The following is a 6,794-nucleotide window of genomic DNA, read 5'->3' on the forward strand; positions in this document are numbered from 1 at the left end:
TAAACATTTGGCCGATGGGCTGATCTAGGAGTTTAAAGGGATTTAGTTGTTGATTTATTTTCTGCCACTGCGGGCTTTGCTTCCATTAATTTATCTTATCAATAATTAAAGAATTTTCTTCGCTTCAAACCTGGTTTCATTAAGAGGCACAAGTAAGGGCATTTTGTAAGTCCAAAGAAACAAAATGTTGACGTAAGTAAACTGGGTTAATGGACTGTTCTGTTTTCACACAGCAATGGGAAGGAAATGATAAAGAAAAAAAAAATCTTTTTATCCTTGTACAGGCCAGCGCAGCTAGTTCTCCTGGCCGCGGGAAAATTTCGACAAGAGCAGAGGAGTCACAAAGTTGCTTCCTTATGCTTGGATTAAGCCCTACCTCACGGTAAGATAAGGGCTCTTGTTTTAGAGCGCGTCTCTGAGTCTGTTCGAAGGTTTTGAATATAAAGCCTAAATGCATTATTTGCTTTTCACTTGACGGTCAGCTGACGGTGTTTTTTCGCCATACTCTCTTTTCTTTATAGGAGCATTGTTTTTTTTTTTCCGGCCGAAGCTAAATATATTCTCATTTTTCCGCCGATTTTAGGCTGAAAATATTCTCGTGAATATTCTTAGATCATAGCGCATGACACTGACACGGTTTAGTTGAAAGCATATAATTGTACTGTATTTAGAAATTTTCATTACACAAATTTATATTCTTTCCAAAATCCCAGCCTCGGGTTTATTTCTAAGATATTCTTAAAATTTCGCAAATTTTAGCCTCGATATTCTTATAAAATATGTTCTTATACAAGAAAGAAAGAGTGTAATGCTAGTGAATACTCGCGTCTGATGAAATAAAATTGTAAAAAAAAAAAAAAAATGTTTTGAAAATTTTGTGGCACGCCACTTCCTCAGAATTGTACCAGTCTACTTATTTGCGTGTTGATGAGTCCATTTTGGTAGAGTAAAATAAAGGCAGTGATAAGTTCTTAATGAAAGGCACAAATTTTTAAAAGGCAGAAGTAATGTGTTTAAATTAAATTCTTTTTAATTCCTGATGTATACTCAATGGGGTGCAACTAGATTAAAGTAAAACGCTTATCGGTTAAAGGTAATGATGAATTTATCAATTAAAAGTGATCTGTTTTCCTTCCTAATGCGGTAAAGTTATTCCGAAGCAATAGTGACAATGAATATTAACAGTTTATAACAAAAGAAAAAACACGGTTTCGGACTTTACCATTGCAGGTATGGAGCCAGAGTGTTTTCAATGTTCACCGCGCAAATATAATATTCGAGATCATCTCGTGGAGGAAATCCCAATGTTGGGTGTAGTCTGATTTGTATTTCTCCTTGTTTGGTGTATTTAAGGTTGCCGGGCAAGCCGGCTGTAATTGATCACGGCAATGCCCGTCTGACGTAATTTGTGTAAAGATCCACACAATGCGGAACACGGAATCCCAAAGGAATCTAGCTGTGGCGGAGTAATGGCTTTGAACTGCGATTTAAGAACTTAATGTACATAATTCCAAATGGTGTTTTAAACAGCGACATTGTGTACATTATATAGTAAGTGACTTTCTTGCCAACCTTGAAGTACCAGCGTATTTTTGACCAACAGAGGCGTAATAAATATACGTATCTTTGGCACAACTGAACAAAAATGGCAAAGATATGTAAATACGAGAGCTATGTTATATTTCTGCAGGGACACGATGGACAAAAGTGAAAAAAAAAATGCCGTATTGAAGGAGATTCTACCATGTTTAAGAATATTCGGCAAAATAATTCGCTTAAGGCTTTTCGGCACAGAGAAAAACAAGATGTTATAAGAGTTGCTCAAGCAGGAGGTCAGACTTTTTAATGTAAAGATAGCAAAACTAGACGACCTAATTTTCATTACTAACAATTACTAACTTTACATTACTAACTGGGCGTTCACTGAACGGATCAGAATTAAAAGTAAAGCCGTGTCCGAAAAAATGGAAAAAGGTACCTTAATTCTCCTTTTCAACGAAGACAAATTGATATGGAAGTGGCGCTAACAAGAGTGGTGATATTAGCAACTCACAGCCATTCTTATTAGAACCATTTCGGCGGAGGCGTGATATTTGTTTATACTAATTTTGTCTACCACAAATTGCATTTTGTCTTCAAGGAAATGTTGTTTTTCGTCGAGGACACAGCAAGATTATTGAATATCATGCGTTTAGATATTTTCCTGCTATTTATAAATCCTTCAAGTTTTGCTTAGAAACACCGATATTAAAACCAATCCTTCATACTACATGATTCTCCATGTCAGTTCGAGTCTTCATGTCAGTATTTTCTGACATGTCACCAAAGTCGCCCATTAGTCATAATGATAAGCGTAAGATTTTCAGTAAATCAGCGAAAATATACATAGGAAATAAATGGTTTGACGTAGGTCTTATCTGCTCTCCAATAATCTCTTCTTAATAGAATATTTAAATAACTTATTTTAGGGAAAACCTTAACAAACGAGGAAGTTAAACGGGCTTACATTAAATTCAGTTCACGCAATCATATAATTACAAGAACGGTATGAAACAAGTGCTATTTCTCTTCTGGTTCACGTGGTGGTGGATTTTATTTTATCCGTAGCCATTTTAATGCCAGTTGTTTCTTGGTCGAACAAACTGATATCAGGATACTCGACGTCTATCAAAAGCACGAAAAATGTCAAAAATAGGAAGATTAGTTACAGAACAGCTTCGGTTCGCTTTTACGCCATTGTTTCTAATATGGAGCAATTGAAATGCCTAAATCAACTAAAAAAAATGAAACGCTGAATTGAGTGAACTGCGTTTACCACAGGAAGTGTTATCCTAGCTAAGTGCTCCAGTTCGTAACTTGCCCTTTTATCTTCCTTAAAGTTGCTATGCAGAAAAGGTATCAAGATGTTAGACAGAAATGAGTGAATTGCTTTTACCACACGAAATGCTATCCTACCTAACTTCTCCAGTTTGTCATATCTTCTTTTTGATCTTGCTTAAAAGTGTTATCGGAGAAACTACTAACTACTGTACTTAATTTTCTTGTAAAAAGTGGTCACAGACAATGATAAGAATTGGTAATTGACAACAACCTAGGCAAAAGAAAGAACTGGCCATTTTTTTTTTTTTTTTTTTTTTTTTTTACAAGAGACTGATTTTAAAGAGAAATTTGCTTCAGACTTACCATGTACTCATATCAAGTTGCACTGCCGCTCAAATGGCTCTACATAAGAAAATGCAGAGAAAAAATGACTTAATTCGCAAAGCCTGTTGTGGCTAGACTTACTCTGGTTCCGAAATTAAGCGCATAAATATAGCTGAGGCTAACAACAAAGCTACTGAAAGTAAGAAAAAAGAAAAGATAGCGATCATAGCGTAACAAAATAAAATTCTCGTACCTCCAATCAGCTTGTTCGAGATGATTGAACAGGCATCAAGCCGATGCTTAAGGATGATCTAGCTCCAAGTGTGGCGTACGATGATAAAAGCGATAAATGATGTCACAAAGACCTGATTATTTTAATTAAAACTTCATTTCCTACAATAAAGCTTGACTCTCTGAAACGTAAACTTGATTTTTTGAAACTCAGACTGCATTCAGTAAAACGGAAATTTGATTGCTAGAAGCGTAAACTTTAGCCGCATACTTAATTCTTTGAAATACAAACTTAGTTCTTTCAAATGCATGGGAAGAACAGCTGTTCTGGTGATTCCTTGACGGTCAAACTTGATTCTTTGTTGAAACACAAACATGGCTCTTTTACGCGCAGATTTGCTTCTGTTAAGCCCATGGAAAAAACAGCTGTGAGCAACCTTAAAAAGCAAATCTTTATGCTCACCAACTCGCCCAATCACCAAAGATAAGCCCCAACAGAAAGGCTTATTTCATGTGGGCGACTATCTCAGAATACCCGGCTGCTTCTAGTAGGCTATACCTGTTATTATTGTTATGTTCCGTGACGATAACCAGTAGCTTTCTACGCTCTTAATTCCATTTCCTTTCAGACGTTTTCTTTTCTTTTTTGTTTTGTTTTGTTTTGTTTTGTTTTGTTTTTTTTTTCCTACTTTGGCTGTTCGTTTGATATTAAATGCATAGTGAAATGTCTCAAGAGACGCGAACGTCTAAACAGAGCTAGATGATAGGCATCAGCCAGTTGTCAATTCGTAATGCAACTAACCTAATCAATACCACAACGGCACATTATTAGCATTCTTAGTAGTATTTGCCATCAGGATTCTGTTTTACTCATTTTTGAAGTTTCCTGCTCCTTTTAAGTCTTTCGAGGTTTCTTGCTTTCTCGTGGACATTTGCAGTCAAATATTTGAAACTCGTCGCAACTACGAGTTCCCTTCGCTAATAAAATTCAATATTTGTTAATTAGCAATGCTCTAAACGAGCAAGGGACTGGGTACGAATATTTAAAATCGACACCTCTCACCCTAAACGATACAACACTCTCATTAATAACAGCTTTTCAAAAGCGTATTGCATCTTTGTATTTGCACTAAAAAATACAGACATTTGGTAAGCGTATTAACATTTGCATGTTCTTTTAGATCACAGGCTCAGTTTTTCAAATTAATCGATTTTCAATATTTATACCCAGTCCCTTGCTCGTTTAGAACATTTCTGATTAAATTACAGCAAATAATCGACAAGGGGTAGCCGAGTGAAGTCACAGACTGCTTTGAAAATATTATGACGAAATTTATCATCAATATCTTCAATGTCACGCGCTCAGCAGCAGAGCTGTATGAACCCTGAATCGGCAAACTCTATCAATTGCTGGGAATTGCCTTGGTATTTAACTCGATGGAAAACTGCATCGAGGGGAAGGAGAAAACGGGACCGTTTTTATCATTATTGCCAAAATTCCCATATAGAGCTGTTTTCAACTGAGTGTCGTAAAACGGAAATCCAACCAACTACTTACCAGTTGGACTACTCAGCCAATCTCGACCCGTAGTAAAACCAAAACCCAAACCGAAACTAAAGATATTGTCTCATTACCATTCGACACTCAAAATGAAACGTTCTGTTGTCTTTTTCTTTAAATTAGTTTCGGCCGTCAATTGAAAACCGCTCTAAGGTGTAATATTAATTACTACTAGCTCCTCCTATTAAGACGCTGACTGCCCTGTGGTTTAAGCGATTATGAGGACGAATAGCACCAGAAAGCTTATTTACCGGTAATTGAACGTAGGCGGAGATTCAGGAGAACCTTATAGGGAGCGTTCACGATAAGCTGGAAAAGTGCCTCTCTCCACCCAGGTGTATAAATGAGTACTGGCGAACTTAATGCTGGAAGTAACCCTGCGATGGACTAGCATCCCATCCAGGGGAGTAGAAATACTCCTAGTCGCTTCATGCTACAGAAACCGGGATAAGCTCCGGCCTGATGGACCACTTGGTTCGCATGCAGACTTTGCCTTTACTTCTACGGTTAGGCCTGCCGTCTACACTAATCCGTCACGAAAACGAAGCTTTTCGCTGAACGCTCTTCAAAAAGGAGGAATTTGAAAACGCCCGCTTTTCGTTTTCGGACTTTACCGAAAACAATGGCGTCACGACAATCTTGTGATTTCCCCGACTGAATTTTCCACAAACACAAAACCGAAATGGCCGGTAACTGTTGCGTTTTTAAATTCCTCAGGCGTAGTGTGGCCGGAAAATATTTGATGCGCGATTTTCAGAGTAAATTTTCCACGCTTTCAACTTCCTCCGGCGTAGTGTGGACGGAGCCTTAAGATTCACAGAAAGAAGCGAGCAACAACGTAATACTATGGACCTGGATTAACAGTACAGCTCGACAGACGGTCGCCTTCAAAATAAAACGTTAATAAAATAGATGTTATTAAAATAGGAACAGTTTGCGGTTATTGATATTAGATCGGCTAGCTTTGTTATCTTTTATAAAAAGTCTGATTTCTTGTAACTGTAAACAAGTTAATTATAACATCTTGTTTTACTGTGCTGAAAAGAAAGTGAAATAATAAGGTGGATTTTTTAGTATTGTTAAATCTTCTTCATTAAGTAGAAAAAAAGTATGATTTAACAAATTAAAGGCATTTTTCTTTTCACCTTCAGTCATCGTGTCTCTACAGCTAACATTATGAAGCGCCCTCTTTACACCTTAGCCATTTGTGTTTGTGCACCCAAGTTTTACCGACACATTTCTAAGTTCTGAAGCTTGCCAAGTCCGCATACCTATATTTATTACCCCGCTGTTTTCCACGAATAAACGTCAATTTCATGGCTGTCAAGAAGGTGGCTTACTATATAAACAACGTCGATCTTTATAGAATTTTAGTACGAAAGAAGTTAGTTCTTATGATAGCAGTTCAAAGCCGCTTCGCCGCCATTACTCGTCCGGTTCCTTTACAAGTAGTGCAGCCATTTTGTGGATCTTACTCAGCGCCAATAGAAGGATGTCAGACGAGCATTTTCGTAAATCAATTCTATTTATGCAATCTCGGCAACCTTAAAATACACTAATATATATGCAAATTAGTGTAAATCAGATTACACACAAAATTAATCACCAGACATCAGGTGGTTTAGTTTGCACAGTGAATGCTGAACACACTGAGTTGCCGAAACTTTAAAGGCAAAGTTCTCAATCTTAATTTTGATTTTTTTTTTTTGAAAGTTATTATGCAATTTTTTACCTCAATAAGAGAGCATTTGTTTTAAACTTTTATAATTCTTTGTTACCTCTTTGTGGATTAACATTCTAATTTAGTCACACCTTCGTGAGTGTATATCAAAAACAGTAAAATTAATGTCATCTTATC

This window comes from Orbicella faveolata, unplaced genomic scaffold (assembly GCF_042242905.1).
Source record: "Orbicella faveolata isolate gen_17 unplaced genomic scaffold, um_ofav_v1 contig_48, whole genome shotgun sequence".
In the NCBI taxonomy this organism is placed as follows: domain Eukaryota; kingdom Metazoa; phylum Cnidaria; class Anthozoa; order Scleractinia; family Merulinidae; genus Orbicella; species Orbicella faveolata.